This window comes from Mustela lutreola, chromosome 6 (assembly GCF_030435805.1).
Source record: "Mustela lutreola isolate mMusLut2 chromosome 6, mMusLut2.pri, whole genome shotgun sequence".
Classification (NCBI taxonomy): Eukaryota; Metazoa; Chordata; class Mammalia; order Carnivora; family Mustelidae; genus Mustela; species Mustela lutreola.
The window spans coordinates 41,794,307-41,816,446 of NC_081295.1; the positions used below are offsets into that span (position 1 = coordinate 41,794,307).

Below are 22,140 nucleotides of genomic sequence, written 5' to 3' on the forward strand. Positions count from 1 at the left end.
GCAAGGCCCTAACTCTGTCTTCAGTTCTTCTCCATGAAGGTGAGAGAGGTGAGGAAGCTGCAGAAGTAAATTTTGAAACTAGCAGAGGTTGGCTCATGAAGTGAAGGAAAGAAACTGTCTTCATAACATCAAAGCACAAGGTGAAGCAGCAAGTACTGATGGGGAGGTGGCAGCAAGTTATCTGGGAAATCTGGGTAAGATAATTAATGAAGATGGCTACACTAAACAGATTTTTTTAATGTAAATGAAACCAGCTTCTATTGGAAGATGCCATCTAGGACTTTTTTAGGAAGAGAGAAGAAATCAATGCCTGGCTTCAAAGCTTCAAAGGACAGGCTGACTATCATGTTAGGGGCTAATACAGCCTGTATCCTTAAGTTAAGTCAGTGCTCATTTACCATTCTGAAAAGCCTAGGGCACTTAAGAGTTTTGCTAAATCTACTCTTCCTGTGCTTTATAAATGGAACAAAGCTTGGATGACAGCACATATGTTTCCAGCATGGTTTACTGAATATTTTAAACCCACTGTTGAGACCTACTGCTCAGAAAAAAAGATTCCTTTCCAAACATTACTGCTCATTCATGAACAGATATTTCTCCAAAGAAGACATACAGATGGCCAACAGACATGAAAAGATATCTGCTCAACATCACTCATCATCAAGGAAATGCAAATCAAAACTACAATGAGGTATTACTTCATACCTGTCAGAGTGGCTAAAATCAAAACCACAAGAAACAACAGATGCTGGTGTTCCCTTGTGCACTGTTGGTGGCAATGTAAACTGGTGCAGCCATTCTGGAAAACAGTATGGAGTTTCCTCAAAAGGTTAAAAATAGAACTACCCTATGATCCAGTAATCCCACTACTGGATATTTATCTGAAAAACCCCCAAACACTAATTCACAGGGATACATGCACTCCTATGTTTATTGTAGCATCATTTACAATAGCCAGACTATGGAAGCAGCCTGAGTATCCATCAATAGATGAATGGATAAAGAAGAGGTGGTGTGTGTACACCCCCTCACACACGCACACAGGAATATTATTCAGCCATAAAAAAGAGTAAAATCTTGCCAATTGCAACAATGTGGATAGAGATAGAGAGTATAATGCTAATTAAAATAAGTCAGTTAGGGAAAGACAAATACAATATGATCTTACTCCTGTATGAAATTTAAGAAACAAATGAGCAAAGAAAAAAGAGAGCCAAACCAAGAAACATTTTTTAACTATTGTTAAAAATATGAACAAACTGATGCTTCCCAGAGAGGAGGTGCGTGGGTAGGGGAAATGGAGTGGGGAGAGGGCATGAAATAGGCAATCACTTATCATGATGAAAAAAAGAATAATAATAAAATAAAATAATTCTTTAAACCCCATAAATATTACTGCTCATTGACAGTGTATCTGGTCACCTAAAGCCTTGATAGAGATATATAATGTTGTTTTCATTCCTGTTAGCACAACATCCATTTTGTAGCCCATGGATTAAGAAATAATTTCAACTTTTGAGTCTTCTTACTTAAGAAATACATTTTGTGGGGCACCTGGGTGACTCAATCAGTTAAAGTATCTGACTGTTGATATCAATCAGCTCAAGTCTCAGTCTCATAGTTAAGATCAAGACCCATGTTGGGGTCCATGCTGGGCGTGGTGCCTACTTTTAAAAAAAGGAAGAAATGTAATGGAAATGGTGATTTGACTGATGGATCTGGACAAAGTAAAGGATTCACCATTCTGAATGCTATTAAGGACATTTGTGATTCATGGGAAGAGATCAAAATATCAGTATTAACAGGAGTTTGGAAGAAGTTGATTCCAGCCCTCATGGATGACTTGGAGAATTGTAAGACTTCAGTGGAGAAAGTAACTGCTCATATGGTAAAAGGAGCAGGAGAAGTAGAATTGTAAGTGGAACCTGAAGATGTGATTGAATTACTGCAGTCTCATGATCAAACTTGAAGGGCTGAGGAGCTGCTTCTCATGGATGAGTAAAGAAAGCAGTTTCTTGAGATGGAATCCACTTGAGCTGGAAGATGCTGTGAAGACTGTTGGAGAGACAACAAAGGATTTGGAATACCATACAAGCTTAGTTGATAATGCAGCAGCAAGTTTTGAGAGAATTGACTCCAATTTTGAAAGAAGTTCTACTGTGGGTAAAGTGCTATCAAACAGCATCACCTACTACAGAGATATGGGTGAAAGGAAGTCAAGCAGTGCAGCAAACTTCATTGTCCTATTATTTTAAGAAAGGGTCACAGTTACTATTCTTAAAGAATTGTCACCCCAGCCTTCAACAACTACCTCTTGGTCAGTCGGCAGACTTCAACTTTGAGGCAAAGACCCTCTGCCAGCAAAAAGATTACAACTAACTGAAAGCTCGGATGATGGTTAACATTTTTTTTTTTTAGCAATAAAGTGCTTTTAAAATAAGATACATATATTTTTAATGCACAATGCTATTGCATATTTAATAGACTACAGTATAGTGTAAAAATCTTTTATATACAGAAAATCATTTTACTTTATCGTGGCAGTCTGGAACTGAACCTGCAATATCTCTGAGGTACCCCTGTATTTTCCTGTATTATCTACCTCTAAAGATTTTACCTTTGTATGTCTTTACTTGCCACTGACGTGAGAAAGTATGTATCTCACACACTGCGGTATATGAACAGTAGGTGCTCTATATATGAATGAGTAGTCTTGGAATCCTATTGAACTTTTTAGGAGTGCTTGTACAAAAGTATAATAACTGCTGGAGACCTCTAGTATAATAGTATCGTGTGCTTTAGCGAGACTCTGTGTAGATTAAGAAATAGATGTTGCCGCCTCTAAAATAGAAAGTGTTCTTCATAATCTTCAGGGACACACCATATGTTGATTCCATATTTGCAGTAGTCAAGTGGCATCTTTGACATCATGTTTGAAATGTATTACCATATTCAAAAATTCGAGTAAGAGTCAAAATTGGTAATCGTTTTAAGTATTTTTTGTATGACAGTAGCTTAAGTAGCATAAGTCACTTTTGCTGGTACAAAATAAGAAACTCAGCAGACGGTTCTATATTGCAACAAATTGAAGTTTTCAAATGTTGCTTATATTTCTCTTTTGAGAGAAAACAGTTATTGTGTAGTAAATAGCTTATTGTAACTTTTGAGAAAAGGGTGTATTAAAAACAGCTGTAGAGATAGGAAAAGTGCCTTTCTATAAATAGTAGAGAGCAGTGTGACTATCTCACATTATATTCAACTAATAATGCCTATATGTCTCATTTACTTTTAAAAGAAAAGAAAATTAGAATTAGTGAGCATTTTATTTGCAGGAATCTTGTTTTTGTGTCAGTGAAGTACATTCACGATTAAGATGTAAACTTTTTTTTATGTCTAAACTTAAAACTTATTCTCTCTAATAAACAGTTATTTCCTTCACAATTAGATGGAACATTGAATTTGTCATAGCAAACAAATTATCTGGTAGGTTATATCATCCAAAGAAAACTAGATTAATTAATTTTTTAGTCAAGGGTAGTCTTCAGAAATTCCCTGGTAATAGGTCTTTGTAGTAGCTTTTAATCTTTTAAAACATAGGGCTTGCATGGGATGAGGCATGAATTAATTTTCCAGCTTTTGACAAAATTGAATCCTAAAACCATCCACATGCATATGACAGTCACTTCTAGAGAGTAATTAGCTTGCTATAAATATAAGAGATTTCCTGTGTGAAAATTGCTCATGCTATTTAACCAATATGGAAATTTGGCACATTAGAGAAAGAATATACCTTATCCAAAAGAATATTGAACACTTTGGTTTTTAGTTTGTTTTGGCTCTTGTGCTTTTTTGTGTAGATTTAATTGTGAGAAATGTGGCGGGCTGGTGTGTGAGACATGTTTATGTCCTTTTTGGGGTGTGGGATTAACTTTCATAATTAGTTTTTAGAAATCTTTATGGAAATTTTTTCATGAATCTATTAAAATGCACAAGGATGATTTGCCATTCAATAGAAAATCAAATTAATCCCGGAACCCTAGGGTAGACTTTAGAACTTTGACAAACCTGGTGAGATTCTTATCCAATTAATGTACTTTGGTGGATATACCTTTGTATTTCATCTATAAAATGGGAGAAATATCTACTTCTTAGAATTATTCTGTGCGTTGTACAGAATAGTGTGGACAAAGCACCTACCACAATACTGGTTTATAAAAGTCATTTTAAAAAATGGTGTTTCCTTCTACTCCCATCACCCCTCCTCCAAGGCATTTAATAAGACATTACAAAAGAGAACTTATTCTTTTATTACCTCAGGATTCAGATCATTAGGATCTTCAGATATGCTTTCTTTTTACAGTTTTTTTTTTCATATGAGAAATTATGACATGAGAAACTGAGTGAGTAAATAACACCATAGGTATGTATTTTGCATATTTATTATAGAAGACTTGGGGTGCCCAAAACTTGATACTTGTCTGCTGAGAAGATAGGACACATGGGGTATTGTGCTCAGGAGCTATGTCCATGACACAGAATTCCAGCTTAAAGAAATATTTTGAGCCCAAGGTATGCCGTCTCAAAGCCAGGTTTTACTTTGGCTTTAATTCATAAATAATCTCTTGGAATAGCCAACTTTTTTCCATCCAGGTTGGCAAAAAACGGAATGCAAATAAACCAAATAATCCATTATTTGCCTTCATTTACTACCATTAATAGTTTTATGCTAAAGCATATAAGAGTGAACCACATGGGTTTCCATTTCTTCAATTTATTTAGTTTTATTTTCTTATTGTTCACAATGAACTTAAAGGAAATGAAATGGAAGAAAATTTCTTCTGTTTATTTAATATGTTATCATGTTTTCCTACATAAATCGAGTGCTGAATAACCCCAGGAAATAACAGGAAAGCAGACTAACAGAGTTGTGTCCCCTGATGTCTACCAAATGGTTTACATAAGTTAACTCATTCAGTCCCAACAGCAGCCATCTGGCAGATTGCAAGCATCGTGCTCCAGGTTACATGACTTAAAAATTGAATAGCTTAGAGCCTAAGGATTGTGTAGCATGAAGTTCAATGCACATGGATCAAAAGTACCTGAGTCAGGATTTTAATCTAGTTCTGCCTACTCCAGAGTTCTTACTGTTCTCTTGTAATACTCTTGTAGTGCTCTTTCCTGAATTATCTCAGTAATCTGGCAAGGTTAGGAAAATGCCATATCAAATTGTCCTTAAATTGCATGTTATTTAGTTATCTGTGAAGAAGTAAAAAGGCAGCAGTGTGGTATGTCGGAAGGAGCTCAGAATTGGGTGTGAGACTTGGGGTTCTTGTCTTCATCTTAAAGCAATTTTTTTAAGCAAAAATACAGTTTTTCGGGTGCCTGGGTGGCTCAGTGGGTGAAGCTGCTGCCTTCGGCTCAGGTCATGATCTCAGGGTCCTGGGATCGAGTCCCGCATCGGGCTCTCTGCTCAGCAGGGGGCCTGCTTCCCTTCCTCTCTCTCTGCCTGCCTCTCTGCCTACTTGTGATCTCTCTCTGTCAAATAAATAAATAAAATCTTTTTAAAAAAAATACAGTTTTTCATTAAATCATGTCAAGGATCTTTTCTAGTTTTTTTTTTTTTAAAACCCAAACTAAAAATACACTTGTGATTATTTAAAATAACTTTAAGGGTTTAAAAAAGAAAGTGAAAATATTCAAAGTCAAAATAAATGCTTTGAAAACTTTATTGAGACAATACAGATAAGAGCTTTGGAGTCAGGGAAGAGTAAGCTTGCAACCTTCCATGACTGAATGACCTCATAGTAACATATGTCTGCTTCTCCTTATAAATTTGATCTAGTTTACCAAAGGGTGAGCTGTCAATAAGCAATGGTAAATTGGAATTACTCTAATAAAGCAGAATTTTAAATGTTAGGTCTATAGAAGGCGACCATTCTGGCATTCTTTAAAGAACTAGATCTACTCCAAGGTGCTTGGAGTAGACAGTGTCTATATCAGAGACAGCAGTCAAATGGGGCCTTCCTCCTCATCCTGGGGACAGGGGCTAGAGAGAGCTCCGACCCTAGAAGCATTATGGTTGGTTTCTTTGTGATACAAATGTACGCCCACCTACTTCTCCCCAGATGGTGGTGGGGGAAATTCTTTTGATTCACAGGAATTTGATTGCGCGGTGATACCAGTGATACTATTTGTTGTATAAATTACCTGTATCTCTAAAAAAAGGAGAATGTGTTCCTATTCTTGGACCAAAGAGTGGGGGTTGAATTTGATACATTTCCAGATAGGGTGAATACTAGAAACTCTAAGCCCTATATCTGTAGATCTGCAGGCTATAAATAAAAATAAGCACATACATCCAAATGATGAAATTAAAGACTGCAGGACTGATCACCAATGATGTAGGATTCTATTCCTGTATATGCCATTTTCTGACTAAACAGGCAGTTATGTATATATGTACATCAAGGACTGGGATTTGTTTATCACTCTAGGACTTAAGAAGTTTCAAAAATGAAAGTAAAGGTTTCTGTTCTTATCCTGTCTTCATTTGGAAGGTTTAATTTATTCTTGTCTAAATTTAATCGCTTCTCGGCCTTTTGGCTAAGATCAAGTGTATTCTTGTCTAAATTTTAGAAAATAATTTTTTAATATCCAGCGCCAGCTGCATGCTTTCTAAAATCCCTGGATTTGATATGTAAGATCTGAAAAAAAATTTTATATATATCACATGCATACACATGTACTTGCAAAGCATGTGCACATGCACACACACACAGCCTACACAGAAAACAAGTATAAAAGAATGATTGCTTTTGTGTTTATATCTTCCTTGTTACCTTTTTAAAAAGCATTTTATAGTTTTCTGAGTAAATGTAGAGAAAAAGATGGAAAAAAGAGTGAGCCTTAGCAAACTGCTTGAACTTCACCCTAATTCTCCATCCTGCAGTAGGATATTGTTTCTCCCTTCAAGAGTCTTTCCTCCAAAAGTATCTCCTGTTAAAAGGAGTGAGAACTATTAATAACAATAATATATAAATATAATGGCATGAATGTCTCATTTTAAATCTCACTCAGTCTGTCTACCGTCGTATCTTTCTCTGCAGTGATTACAGCTTTTCCATTTTCCCTTACATATTAAATATTTACGAGGACTTCATCTTTTATGTTTTTTCCAAGTTATATCTTATTTTCTGTGATTTTCTTTTGCAAAAATACCTCCTCTAGAATTCTTTCATTATATTAGTTTTCCTAATGGATATTCTAAAGAACTTTCAAATTCAAATTTAGATCTTATTAATAGGCTATTCATTAAATCATCTATCAGATCATTAATAAGTGATAAATTATTAGAGACTTGAAACCAGCCGTTTGTACTCTCAGGGCAGACTTTTAGTGGCTTGTCATATGTCTTTTCTATCTTTGTGTAGTCTGAATATTGTTACCAAGGCCATTTTGAACCAGTTTGGAAGTCTTATTTCTTGAGAAATAAGGATCTTGCTGATCATTATATCTGTAGATTTGGTAGAAAATATCGATGGAGATATATTTTAAGATTTTTACTGTGGAAAATATATGTGAAATTATTTTAAGAAGAAAATAAAGTCTCATTTTAGAGAAGCAGCAGAAAGGTAGAAACCTATTTTGAATTCATCCTTGTTTACATGGATCCTAAGTCACTGTTTAAAATTAGACTCTTGATGGGGTGCCTGGGTGGGTCAGTGGGTTAAGCCTCTGCCTTCAGCTTAGGTCATGATCTCAGGATTCTGGGATCAAGTCCCGCATCGGGCTCTCTGCTCAGCGGGGAGCCTGCTTCCCCCTCTCTCTCTGCCTGCCTCTCTGCCTACTTGTGATCTCTGTCAACTAAATAAAAATCTTAAAGAATAAAATTAGATTTGCAAAACTAGCTCATAAGAAGATAAAGGGTTAATGTTTATGAAGACATTCAATCTGAAAAGTTTATGTTTATAAAGTTTGAATTCTTGTCAGTAAAGCTGTATAAATAAATTACTTAAAATTACGTGTTATCTTGTGCTTCTCCCCTTGGCCTCTCGATGACTTTATCTTTTTTCCTACTTCTGTGAACAGTATTGATAAATACAGCGTGGATGTGTCATCATCTTTCATATTTTAGGAAGCAGAAAATTCTTGGTTTATAATGGATAGAATGTCTTAACTATTTTGTATGTTTGTTACCCATCTGACATAAAAATGCATGGTTGATGGTTTGTTTGCTTACTTTTTCCTCCCTCTTTCCCCATTCAGATCTCACCAGTAGCTACCATCCTGTTTCCTCTTTGACTAGGAACCATACCTACATCCACAAAATAGAAGACAAATTTCATGTGACAGCATGGTTTAAAAGGATTTCTACTTAGAAAGCTATGGTTGATCCATCTAATTACCTATATGACTTGGTCACTATGGCGGGTTTATTCTGTTTTGCTTTGGTTTTGTTTTCAGGTCAGAAGTACATAACTTTTCATGCATGTATGCATGCAAAAATTTTAATTGAGCACATACTGTGTCCTAGGCACTGTATTAAAGCTCCATCCTGATTGAACTTATTGTCAAGTTGGAGATATAGAGAATTCAGTAGGCTGTCTTTTTCTAATTAGGGTACCGTGACTATATCAGTGAAGCACAAAAATCTGTTGAATCAGAGGATTTCCCAAAGAAAGTGATCCTGGTAAAAGAGAAGTGGCTAGCCAGGGCGAAAGAGAGGATGATGTACCAGACAGTGGGAAGAATAAGTGCAAATGCCTGGCTCAAGAACAGAACTGGGTCAGTCCAGAGGATGAAAGTCATTTAATAGTCACTGAAATGTTTTAACTTCTGATATCATTTCTATAATTTCTTTGTGTAATATTCATCAAGCTTTTTGGTTTGTTTTTTTTTTTAAACACATACTTATTGAGCACCCATTATATGTTCAGCAGGATCTGGCATTGAACAAAACAAGGGCTCTTGTTTCGTTTCCTCAAGGAGCTTACCATCTAAGGGCGGGGGGGTTCTGTAACAGAAGGAAGAAGTTATTGTAAAGTCATATATCACATGGTATTTCAGGACCTGACAAAATAGGCTTCCTTCTGTAGAGAAAATGTCATCTTTAAGCATCAGCTCTTTTTTGCCAGCATGCCATGCCAACAGGACTCCAGAAGAGATGGGTGAGAGTCTGTGCCTGGCCGAGACAGTCACTCTGGAGGAGGAGATGACATGTGGAAGGTGGAAAGGAGCCATGGGGTAGGATCTAGCTTAGCATCCTGAGCAGGAAGATTCCTGTCCTGAGAGTTGTCCACCTCCATTTTTCATGTAATTCAAGACTAGAAAAGGTGAAATGCACCCCGTGCTCTTCCTTGATAGTTGCTTGAAATTGATGCATTATTCTCTATACTCTGTGAGGCTTTTTTCTAACTTGGGAGGTTGGTCTTGAAAGCAGTTTCGGGGATCTCAACCAATTTTGTTTCTGTTTTAATGAAATAAAATAGAAGGGAAAATAGCAGAGATAGACTAAGTAAAAATATAAAGGTTTTATGAAGTGTGTGTCTGTGTCATAGTAAGTTGGAATATAAACTTTTTCTTACATTAGATGAAGTAGGTCAAACATATTTTCTCCTCTTTGGTGAAGCTTATATGATTGCATGTAAAAATTTGGCTTGCACAATTATCCCTTTTGCTTGTGAAGAACTGTCTTGTACAACACAAGATCAGTATACTGGACTAAGATGCCAGAAGCCTGGACCCACATTCTAACTCTGCTCCTAAAGAGACATATGCTTTGGACAAAGCATAGGCTTTCTGTGAAACCCAGGATTTTCAATCTGAAAAGAGACTTGGCCTAGGTGAGCTCTCATGCTCCCTTCCAACCAAGATTCTGTTAGACTTACTACTCTTTGTAAGGCAGTTGGGTATAAAAAGTGAATTGTCTTAAATTGAGCATTTGCACAGCTTTATCAATTTAGAGAGGTCGTCTTAAGAGTAAACACAAAAACGTGAAGCAGAAAACTGTATATGGCTTATCACCACATGATCCTGGTTCCTGATAGGACATGCTTGTCCCTTCCTCTATAAAGCAGATGGCCCACTGCAGGCAAACAGATCCTATGAATGAAATAATGAGCTTGTAAAAGCACTTGGCCTGGCACCTGAGTAATAGAGTCTTAAGAAATGCTCAATCAAGGGGCACCTGGGTGGCTCAGTGAATTAAAACCTCTGCCTTCCACTCAGGTCATGATTCTAGGGTCCTAGGATCGAGCCCTGCATTGGGCTCTCTTCTCAGCAGAGAACCTGCTTCCCCCTCTCTCTCTGCCTGCCTCTCTGCCTACTTGTGATCTATCTCTGTCAAATAGATAAATAAAAATCTTTTAAAAAAGTTAAAAAAAAAAAAAGAAATGCTGAATCAGGAAAAAGTTGCTTGAGATCTCAGTCTCTGCCTTAGACAGTAATGTGGACTACTTATCACCAACATGAGGAAGGTCAGAGTGCTGCAGAGAAACCAGTGCTTGAGAGGGACAGACACCTCTAGACCCACCATCCATATCCAGTTATTGGATCTGCATATATGTTCCCTTAACTCCTTTCTGAGATGCCAGGGTGACAGACTATATCTCTCAGGTACCTTCTTACTTCGGCACGCAATAGGCAACCTCAAGTTCAGGGGAATTCTCCAGTCTTATCCCCTCTGCTAGGTGGAGGCTGCCTGAAAGGGAAACCCACCAATAAAATAAAGTAACAAAACCAGTGTAGCCCATTCATATGTTTGGGTATTTGGTTGGGGTCAGTGTTCTTGCAGGAGCTTGCCTGTATTTTGAGATAGTAGCAGTTAAGCCGAACTAAGCATAACAAAATAGTAATGTTCCAAGCGAAGTTAAAATTCTCAAAGAGCTGTCTGCTTGGAGCAGTTTCTTAATGCTATGGAGCGCAGAACTGTGTGGCCATCCGAAGAGCAGCTAACAACCCCATTTGGGGCATTGTTAGACAGTTCTGTTGACACATGAATACATTTCATACGATTATCATAAAATTGTGGCCTGGAAATTGAGCAGCCATGGTGCTGCATTTCAGACTCACATTTATAATAAGCTGTAATAAAGTAAACATTTTAAATGGATATAAGAATAGGCATTACTTGTGATCACAAGTGTATGTTCAACTGAAGTGCTTTTGAAGCTCAATTGAACAAAGCAAACAAATTTCCTGGCATTATTAACATAATTGTTCTCTCTTTTGGGTTTTGATTTCTAAAAAGTTATTTAAGAAAAAAAATTGCTAAGAAAAAAATTGCTAAAAAACAAAACCAGGGAAAAGAAATATAACTAAAAAGGAGCTACTTTTCCTTTTATCATGTCAGATTTTTTAAGTTCCAAATGTTCACTCTGCTGCTTCCCCTAACTTGCCAAACGATTGTCGACCTTTTAAACACAGAGTTCATGTTTCATGGTTAGTTTTGGGTTATTCTTCCGTCTGCTCTGCCATCAGCAGGCCCTGGAGTGGGGCTACACAGCATTTATCTGCTAGTAAAAGTCCAGGCTGTGCAGTAGTTAAAGCAGGGACCTATCCCCCTTCCCTGTCCTAAGGACAGAACAGGACTAGAATATCCATTTAACATAAAAGTGGGGGATGCGTAACTATATGTAAATTTAGCAGCAATTAGATGGTAGGATTTGAAGGACTACTGTTCCTGGAATATTCCAAAAGCAAAACTGGAAATGATAGTGGTAACATCTGAAGTGCAGTGGCAAGACAGTTAAAGGGGGGATAATTTGGAGCCTTTGGGCACAGCACAGTTCTAGAAGGTTACCGCTGTGTCTTCTGTGACAGCTGGCAGCTGGCAAACAAAGCAGATGATTCTCAGCTTGTTACTTTTCCATAGTGTTCTCCAATTTTGGAGAACTGTACTGTCATTCTGCTAGAGCAGACCGTCACCTAGCAAGTATGCTCCTGGCACAACAGGCCACCACAGTGGAAGCCCAAGCTGTGGGAGCTCAGGGTTGCAGGTATACTGGCCTCGAAGTTGGCAGAGGGGTACAGCACAGCATTTGTAGGAGGAGCACTCTTCAGAGACTCAGATGGTGATTTCTGATAGTCATGGCATTGAGCTGACTTAGTCACCATGAGAGGGAGGCACGCTAGTGTGAGAATACCCTATAAAAGTCCTGGTGATTTAAAAGCATTCCTGCCAAGTATATATGACTTGTTACATTATTTTGACTCAGCATCAAGATTGTGCTACCTTTTAGAGGAAAGGTGAAAAGCCAATGACCTTATTTTTTCAGACTTAATTCCAAGTAGCTTAGTGCTGTTGCCCAGAAAATAATAGATAACCACAGCTACCTTATTCAGAATGGACTCTCTGAAGGCTTGAGAAGAGCAGTTGAGTGGTGAACGACCAAAAATGTAGGGTTTTCTCTGCCTATGTAGTTTTGATTCCTGTTCTTTATTCCCACTAGGAGACATTCCCATTACCCTCACCAGAACAGGATTAGAAGAAAAACCTAAGGGGATAGAGGGGGTGGGGAGGTGTGGGAACTAAATGACAAATTTAATCTGGTTCCACATGAAATCTTCAGGAGTTGTGAATTGTGACAATTCTGTTCTCTGAAAGATTGCAATCCATTACTTCTAAATCTTTAGATAATAGCCAGTACTTTTGTGCATTTTATGTGCATGCATAATTCTTTGCAGCGATCTCTCCCCAACCCCCCACCCTTTTGAAAATAAAAGCAGATAAACCAGTTGCCAGGACAGAAAAGGCTGTTTTAAATCACTGAAACCTACTAGAAATTTAAATAGCTGTAATCATCACTAAAATCTTTCTTTGTTGTGTATTACTCAGCTGAAAAGCACTTTATCTTCATTTCACAGACCTGGTTTAGGACATTTAGAACTTCCTTTGTCTCCTTTCCATATCTTTTCCCTCCGTACTTCTGAGATTTCTGTTCCTCCTGACTTCTTTCCAGACCTCTTTTCTCCAGACTGGTATTAGCCAACCCATGGCACTTGAGGTTGGTGGGTTTTTTTTTCTGTTTATGTTTGTTTTTTTCACATGCAGCCTGAGTTTCTTATTTCTGTTTTAGAACATTGTTCCATTAAACTTAACATGACCTCCTACTAGAGCTCATGTGTCTCCTTTAGTTTGTGGTGGCTGCAAACGATACTCCACTAGCTATTTAGGAATTTCTTTTTTTGTTTGTTTGTTTTTTAGTTTTTTTTTATTGAGTTCAATTAGCCAGCATTTAGTACATCATTAGTTTTTGATGTAGTGTTCAGTGATTCGTTAGTTGCATGTAATACCCAGTGCTCATCACATCACCTGCCCTCCTTAATGCCCATCACCTGGTTACTCCATATCCCCACCCCCCCTCCCTTCTGTAACCCTCAGTTTGTTTCCCAGAGTCCAGAGTCTCTCATGGTTTGTCTCCCTCTCTGATTTCTTCCCATTCAGCTTTCCCTCCCTTCCCCTATGATCCTCTGCACTGCACTATTCCTTATATTCCACATCTGAGTAAAACCTTATAATTGTCTGTCTCTACTTGACTTATTTCACTTAGCATAGTACTCTCCAATTCGATCCATGTCAATGCAAATGGTAGGTATTCATCCTTTCTGATGGCTGAGTAATATTCTATTGTATATATGAACCACATCTTCTTTATCCATTCATCTGTTGAAGGGCATCTCAGCTCCTTCCACAGTTTGGCTATTGTGGACATTGCTGATATGAACATTGGTGTATATATGACACTTCTTTTCACTATAATTGTATCTTTGGAGTAAATACCCAGTAGTGCAATTGCTGGGTCATAGGGTAGCTCTATTTTTAACTTTTTTTTTTTTTTTTAAGATTTTATTTATTTATTTGACAGAGAGAGAGATTGCAAGCAGGCAGAGAGGCAGGCAGAGACAGAGAGGGAAGCAGGCTCCCTGCTGAGCAGAGAGCCTGACACAGGGCTGGATCCCAGGACCCTGAGACCATGACCTGAGCCGAAGGAAGAGGCTCAACCCACTGAGCCACCCAGGCGCCCTATTTTTAACTTCTTGAGGAAACCCCATACTGTTTTCCAGAGTTTGCATTGTTTTTCAGCTTGCATTCCCACCAACAGTACAAGGTTCCCCTTTCTCCACATCCGCACCAATATTTGTTGTCCCCTGTCTTGTTAATTTTGGCCATTCTAACTATTTAGTAATTTCTTGATTAGGAGTGAACAGTAATAAAATTTTCCTTTCCTCTTGTATGTTGAATTTCCTTGATACTACTAAGAGACACTATGATAGAAAGCACTAGATCCAAACATAGCCTTGAAAGAATGAAATACTATGATCCTTTATGTCCTCATTACTATAAAAGGATAATAAATGTATATAAGGAGCCTTGCACAATGCTGGCTACATAGAAGTTGTTTAATAAATGTTAGTTCCCTCTGAAGGAAAAATCTTAGTTGATAATTTTAAAAGTAAATAGTTCTGAAGAAAATAAGTATCTTAGATGAAAACATTAAGTAAGTTTTGTGTACCAGTTATGAAAATAATGAATTTTCTCTTTCCTCCTGGTTTTATACCATCTCAGTGCATGAATATTCACACACATTAAAAGTATATTAATTAACAGAGATAATGGGGGATGCATTTTAATATTTGAACATTTTAGAATAAAAATATTTGTTTTGATGATCTTATGTTCCTATCAGCCCCAAAGTATTGGATTTTATGGAAGGGGATTGGGGTACGTTTTGGGCAAAAAAAAAAACAACCCTTTTTTTGGAGGAAGGTTTTTAGGGAGTGTAACACTTCATGCAGATAATTTATTCTAATCATTTTCAAACTTCCAACATCTTCTGAGTAGTTTTTGATTGCCCAATACATGAAGCTGATGAGGCAGATTGAAATAAATCTATTGTGAATATCCTTCAAAGGATGCATAGAGACAAAAAAATAGAACCCTTGGAATCTAAGCAGTGTCACTATTACTCTGTACTTGTGTAATACCTTTGTCAGTACCTCCAGATTTCTTTCTCTAAGAAGAAGAAACACAGCTGCTGAGAAAGCATATGTAAAAATAGAATGTAGTGTGCATGGCAGGGAGTAAAAAATGACTGTAAATGGATGAGTGGACATAGCAAAGGTAGGTTACAGGTACTGCAGTCAGAATATCTCAGTGCGAGTCTGCATTGACCTGAAGTAGAGTCTTTTAAGAAAGGAGTCCTGATTTAGGATGTTTTTGCATGTAATGTTTTTCCATTAATTTGCAATTAAAAGCAATACTGCAGTGAGTAACTTTGTGCATATATGTTTGTATATTTTTGGAGATTTTTTAGGGTAAATTTCTAGAAGTGAAAGTTGCTAAGTCAGAAGGTAAATACCCTATAAGTTTTATTAGCTGTTGTAAATTTTTCTCCATTAGCATTGTACCAATTTACCTTATCACCAGCAATTTATGAGGGTACCTGTTTTCCTGTGGTTTTGGCAGCAGAATATTATATTTAAAATTTGGGAGGATAGGTAAAAAGTGGCATGTCATCATAATAAGTGAGGTTAAAATTTTTCTGTATGTTTTAAGACAGTAATGTATTATTTATGAATTATCTATTGCCAATTTCTCTACCCAGTTTCTAAGAATGCTTTCTTTACTAGGGATGTTAGATTTTTATCTGTAATGTATGTTGTATATATTTTCTGTCAGTTTTTCACCTGTCTTTTGATTTTGCTTACAGCATCTTTAAAAAAATATATTTAATTTTTTTAGAAAACTTTTAAGTTTACAGAAAAATTTATTAGAAAGTACAGAGTTCTCATACCCACCACTCCCCAGTTCCCTCCGTGTTATTTACATCTTATATGTCTTATAGAATGACACATTTGTTATAATTGATGTACCAATATTATTGCATTATTACTAAATAAAGTCCATAGTTTACATTGGAGTTCAAAAAAAAAAAGAAAGAAAGAAAAGAAAGGAGTCTTGAAAAGCTTTGTTTGTTTAGAGGGGTCCTGGTCATCACAAGAGCATTATCATTAAACTAAGGCCTTGTATCTAAGCTAATGATTCAAAGGTGTGTGGGTCTGTGGGCTTCGGTGCCCATTAGTGCAGCTAGAGCAAATTGAGTCCTTTTAAAGGAAAACATTTAGTCTAAAAGATGATCAGAAGGGAAGAACTTCAGCATTTTTGTTGGCATTCTAAATGGTAGGCAGAACAGAGAGGAAATTTTCATTTTTCATAGCATTTTGGTGTTGAGCCCTATGCCACGTTGATTCATGTGGATCTCTTGAGTCCTCTACACTAGAAAAAGAGCATTGTGAATAGTTGGGTTTAAAATGGATGGGAGGGGCGCCTCGGTGGCTCAGTGGGTTAAAGCCTCTGCCTTTGGCTCACCCAGAGTCCTGGGATTGAGCACTGCATGGGGCTGTCTGCTCAGCAGGGAGCCTGCTTCCCTTCCTCTCTCTCTGCCTCTCTGCCTACTTGTGATCTCTGTCTGTCAAATAAATAAATAAAATCTTAAAAATAAAATGGAATAGGAGCATCTCGGTGGCTTAGTCACTTAAGCATCCGACTCTTGATTTCAGCTCAGGTCATGATCTCACGGTCTTGAGATCTAGCCCCAAGCACTGGGTATGGAGCCTGCTTAAAATTCTCCCTCTTCCTCACCCTCTGCCCATTTATCATATTCAATCTGACAAATATATTTTATGGATTATTTGCATTGGCTACAGGACAGGCATCTTAAAAAATAAGCAAATCATTTAAGTCTTTCATTGTACTTACAACTGTTTAGGAAGAAAAAAAAAAAGTGTTAGACATGCATTTTGCTTTTAGCCTTCTCCTTAAAATGGCAGATTTTGAAGTGTTCCTTGGTTGTGTATTGTTTTTATTATGATCTGCTTCTAATTCTTGTGCTTGGTACTAAACCGGCAGGGAACGATGTCATGTCACCAGGTTTGGCCCTCTACTTAGTAAGTCATTACCTCACCTTACCTGGCAGAGCTGCCTGTTTGTCCACGTGACCTTTTCTTTTTGCTAGATGTGCCCACAGAAAGGTCTTCAGTCCACTAATGGCTTCTCATTTGGTCTAGGAATCAGACAAAAGCTTTGCAGCTGTGAAATGCAGTCCATTTTAAAATTAACCTATTGTAAATCCTTAATGATTGAGAAATTCTGCAATTTGCTATGATTTGTGGTTTGTGCTGCAACTAGAATAGCAAACAGCAGAAATGATGCAGGTCAGAATGGTGTGCATTTGGAGAAAGGAAAGGAAAAGAAACTTGTTAGACATTGCGCTTGGTTCAAGCTGATAGGTTATGCCCTTCATCCATCTCCCATCCCCAGACTCTCTCAAGTGGGATGTAATCCTTAGAAATAGTTGCCCAAATTACAGTTTATTACATAAGAAGTAAAATTCCACAAGTGAAATCTATCTTTGCCTCCTTTAATACATTTTCAACCTAGAGCCAGATTCTTAAGGATAAGGAAGGCCCTATTTTTGACCCACAAAGACCTAGAATTTGAATTTTGATGCCAAAACACATGAACTTTGTATCCTTATGCAAATTACTTAAATTCTCTGGGCTTCAGTTTCTACATCTATAAGTCATGTTAGATATTTACACATATTAAATTCGTTATTATATTAGAAGACTTAGTTGGGATACATTTCTCTGTCACTTACTAGTCATCAAATTACTTAACTCCTCTGTGCCTCTGTTTCTCTACCTAGAAAAATAGTGATACTCCCTAAGGTTGTTATGAGGATTAAATAAATTAATCCATGTAAAGCACTTAGAACAGTACTCCACGCTTAGTAAGTATTCAATAATTCTTAACCGTTCTCGTTGACAGATATTAAGTAGATAATCAACAAAAAATTATAGGTAATGATAAATACTCTAAAGGAAAGGTATAAGGTTCTCTGAGACAATTCATAGGAGCTGGGAAGATAAGCAAGGACTTTATCACTTAGTACTTTGTAATGGGAAACCATCAACAAAGGATGATGTGATTGGATTTACTTCCTTAAAAAAATTGATGTTCTTTTTGTTTGTTTGTTTGTTTGTTTGTTTTAGTTCCCCTTTTAAAATTTAATGCACACTAAGTTCACTCCTTTGGTGTATAATTCTGTGAGTTGAGACAAATGCACACAGGTATATACCCACAACTGGAATCAAGATACAGTAGTTTTGTTTTTTGTGGTTTCAAGTTACCTTCAACAATGATCAGGAAGCAGATGATCCTCCTTCTGGCCTATGGTATCATTAGAAGGTCAGTATTAGCCTAACACTAAGTCACAATGCCTACGTCACTCACCTCACTTCATCTCGTGTAAGTTTTTTATCACCTTTCTTCGTCACAAGAAGGAGGTGAGTACAGAACAATAACATATTTTGAGAGAGAGAGACTGCATTCGTATAACTTTTATTACAGCATATTGCTGTAATTGTTCTTCTTTATTATTAGTTACTGTTGTTAATCTCTTACTCTGCCTAATTTTAAAATTAAACTTTGATAGATATTCATATATAGGAAAAAGCATAGGATATGTAGGGTTCAGTACTATCCACATTTTCAGGGGTCAGCTGGGGGTCCACAACTAAGGAAGGAGTACTGATCACACAGTTCCGTCACCTCCCCCCAGAATCCTGCAGGACATCCCTATGTAATCATTCCTCCCACTCTCAAACTCCGTGACCACTGATCTGTTTTCTGTTCCTATAATCTTGCCCTTTCCAGGATGTCATGTACATGGAGTCACATATTCTACAGCTTTTTAAGTCTGAAGCTTTTTAAGCTTCTTTAATATAGCTTAACCGCATTTGAAATTTATCAGTGTTACTCGTTTTATCAGTAGTCCTTACTGCTGCACAGTATTCATTTTTATGGTTATACTAAAATTTGTTTATCTCTTCAGTGGTTGAAAGACATATGAGTTGTTTCCAGTTTGGGATGATTATATATAAAACTGCTATAAACATTTGTATTCAGGTTTTTCTGTGAAAGTATGTTCTCATTTTTCTTGAGTAATACCTGAGAGTGGGGTTGCTGGTTCTTGTGGTAAGTGTATGCTTTACTTGATAAAAGAAACTGCCAAACTGTCTTCTAAGTAGTTATACCGTTTTTTGGCCAGCAAAATGATACAAGATTTCAGTTGCTGTAAAAGTTGCTGTACTTTTTGTATCTTGCTGATACAAGATTTCAGTTGCTGTGAAGTTATATTGTTTTGATATAATTTTGATAATGTTCATATTTGTAAATTTTATTTATTTTAGATATTCTAATAGGTCTATAGTGGTATCTCCTTATGATTTTAACTTGTGTTTTCCTGATGACTAATGATGTGTTGAGCATATTTTCATATCCTTATCTGCAAACACTTATCATCCTTGGTAAAGTATCTGTTCATGTTTGCCCATTTTTATTGGTGGATTGATTTTTTTTTTTTTTTAATAGAGAGAGTACATGGAGTGGTGGGGTGGCAGAGGGAGAGGTAGAGAGAAAATCTTGGGTTCTATGCTCAGCATGGACTCTGATGCAGGGCTCAGCCTCAGGACCCTGAAATGATGACCTGAGCTGAAATCAAGAGTTGGATGCTTAGGGGCGCCTGGGTAGCTCAGTTGGTTAAGCATCTGCCTTCGACTCAGGTCATGAGCCCAGGGTCCTGGGATTGAGCCCCACATCAGGCTCCTTGCTCAGTGGGAAGCCTGCTTCTCCCTCTCCCTCTGCCCTTTCCCACTGTTCATGCTCTCTCTCTCTCTCAAATAAATAAAAAATAAATTTTAAAAAGAGTTGGTTGCCTAATTGACTGAGCCACCCAGGTGCCCTGTGTTTGCCCATTTTTTAATTGTGTTTTATTATCGAGTTTTAAGAGTTCTTTATGTATTCTGGATACAAATCCTTTGTCAGATATGTGATTTGCAAAGATTTTATCCTAATCTCTCTGTCTTGCCTTTTCATTCACTTAGCAATATCTTTAACAGAGCATAAATTTTAAAATTTACCAACTTGCATTTTATGAATCATGTTTTGGGTATTCTTTCTAAGAAATTTTGCCTAACCCTGTGTCCCAAAGATTTTCTTCTGTGTTTTCTTTAACAAATTTTATAGTTTCAGGTTTCATGTTCAGCTGTATTTCCCATTTTGAGTTAATTTTTATGTAAAGTGAAATATTTGTGTTGAGGTACATTATTTTACATGGGGATGTATAATTTGCTCCAGCACCATTTGTTAAAAGGACTATTCCTTCTTCATTGTATTGTCTTTGCAACTTTGTCAAATATCAATTGACCTTGTAATTATGGATCTACTTCTGGCCTCTCTTCTGTTCCACTTACCTTTGTGTCTCTCTGCATACCAGTACCACATTGTCTTGATTACTGTAGCTTATACTTGGTCTTGAAATCAGTATCCGTTCTCCAACAATGTTCTTTTTGTTTGGGCTGTTCTAATTTCCTTGGCTTTAGATTTTAGATCAGATTGTTGATAGCTATAAAAAATTCTGTTGGCATTTTGCTTGTGATTATGCTGAATCTGTGGATCATTTGGGAAGAACTGACCTCTTAATAATATTGAATCTTTCAATTCATGAGCATTGGTGTATCTTTCCATTTGTCTAGATCCTCCTTGATTTTTTTCTTTTATTGGTGTTTTATAATTGTCAGCATACAGATCCAGCATATGTTTTTCTTATTCATATTAAGTATTTCATGTTTTTGAAAGTTATTATAAATGATACCATTTAAATTTTAAAATTCTAATCATTCTTTGCTAACATACAGAAATATAATTGGTTTTAGAGGCATAAACCTTGTATTATGCAACCTTGTGAAAGTTACTTATTAGTCCTTGGAGCATCTTTATAGGTTTCTTCTATGTAAGTAATCATGTCTTCTGTGAATAGAGGCCATCTTAGTTCTCCCTTCCCAACCTATATGTCTTTTATTTGTGTTTTAAGCAAGGGAATGACTTGATTGGATTTGCATCTTTCAAAGACCAATCTGGCTGTGTTGTAAAGAATTGATGGGCTGGGGGGAAATGTAAAAGAGCCCGTTGTAGGAATCTGAGAGACAAAGAGGGGACAAATAGACATGTGCAGAATATGTTTTGGAGGTAGAATTGGTAGGCCCTGGTAATGAATTAAATATGGGGGAGATAAAAGGGGAAAGGAAATCAGGAGGGCACCAAGGTTTCTGTCATGAGGAACTGAGTGAATGGAGTTCCCATATATTGAGATAGAGAAGTACGTTTGAAGGAAGATAGAATTGAGTTTTGAATACATCAGGTTTGAGAAGTCTATTGCAATTTCAAATAAAGATGTCAAGTAGGCAGCTGGACCCTCTCTCTATATATATGATATAGAAGGGTATATATAGGGTATACCATATGAGAAGAAGAGTTTGGGAATGAGTCAGACTTATGTGGAACCCTCTTTAAAGGCTTTTAGAGAACATTATTTAAAGTTCCTTCAGCACACCAAGATCTTAAGATTTGTTTTCACCTCAGACCTTTGGACATACTGTTAATCACCGCCTGAAGTGTGTGACTCCCTTCTTTCCCCTGCACTCATTTGTTTCCCTCTCTTTCTCCTTCTTTCCCTTTCCTTCCTTCTTTCTGTAAACTGGCTTCTCATCATATTGTAGATCTCAACTTAAATATCTTCTCCTCAAACTACCCACCTAAAAACCAGATATCTTTCTCCCAGCATTAATTTCTATTGCATATCTGTTTTCTTCATAGCTCTTACCATAATTTATAATTTGTTACTTGACTGTTTACTAGACTATACTCCAGAGGACAGGGATTGTGTCTCTCTCACCAGTCTACAACTCTGTGCCTAACACGTGGCTGCTTAGTAATATTTGTCAGATGGTGGGAAGGATGGATCCACAGGGCATTGCTGTGGCCACATTAGATCCAATGTCTTTGTGCTTTCATATGACTGACTTTTTTTTTTAATTTATTTTTTATTTATTTTCAGCATAACAGTATTCATTGTTTTTGCACCACACCCAGTGCTCCATGCAATCCGTGCCCTCTCTAATACCCACCACCTGGTTCCTCCACCCTCCCACCCCAACCCCTTCAAAACCCTCAGATTGTTTTTCAGAGTCCGTAGTCTCTCATGACTTCTTAAACTTACATGTGAAGAGGTATTTTTT

General features: G+C 37.0%; 1 protein-coding gene and 1 pseudogene across 1 annotated transcript in view; both read left to right on the forward strand.

Moving 5' to 3' along the window:
• RNGTT (RNA guanylyltransferase and 5'-phosphatase) overlaps window positions 1-22,140 on the forward strand; it is a 342,236-nt gene that overhangs the window by 306,217 nt on the left and 13,879 nt on the right. The window lies entirely within an intron of this gene.
• Window positions 6,584-6,736, forward strand: LOC131835018 (U2 spliceosomal RNA; annotated as a pseudogene).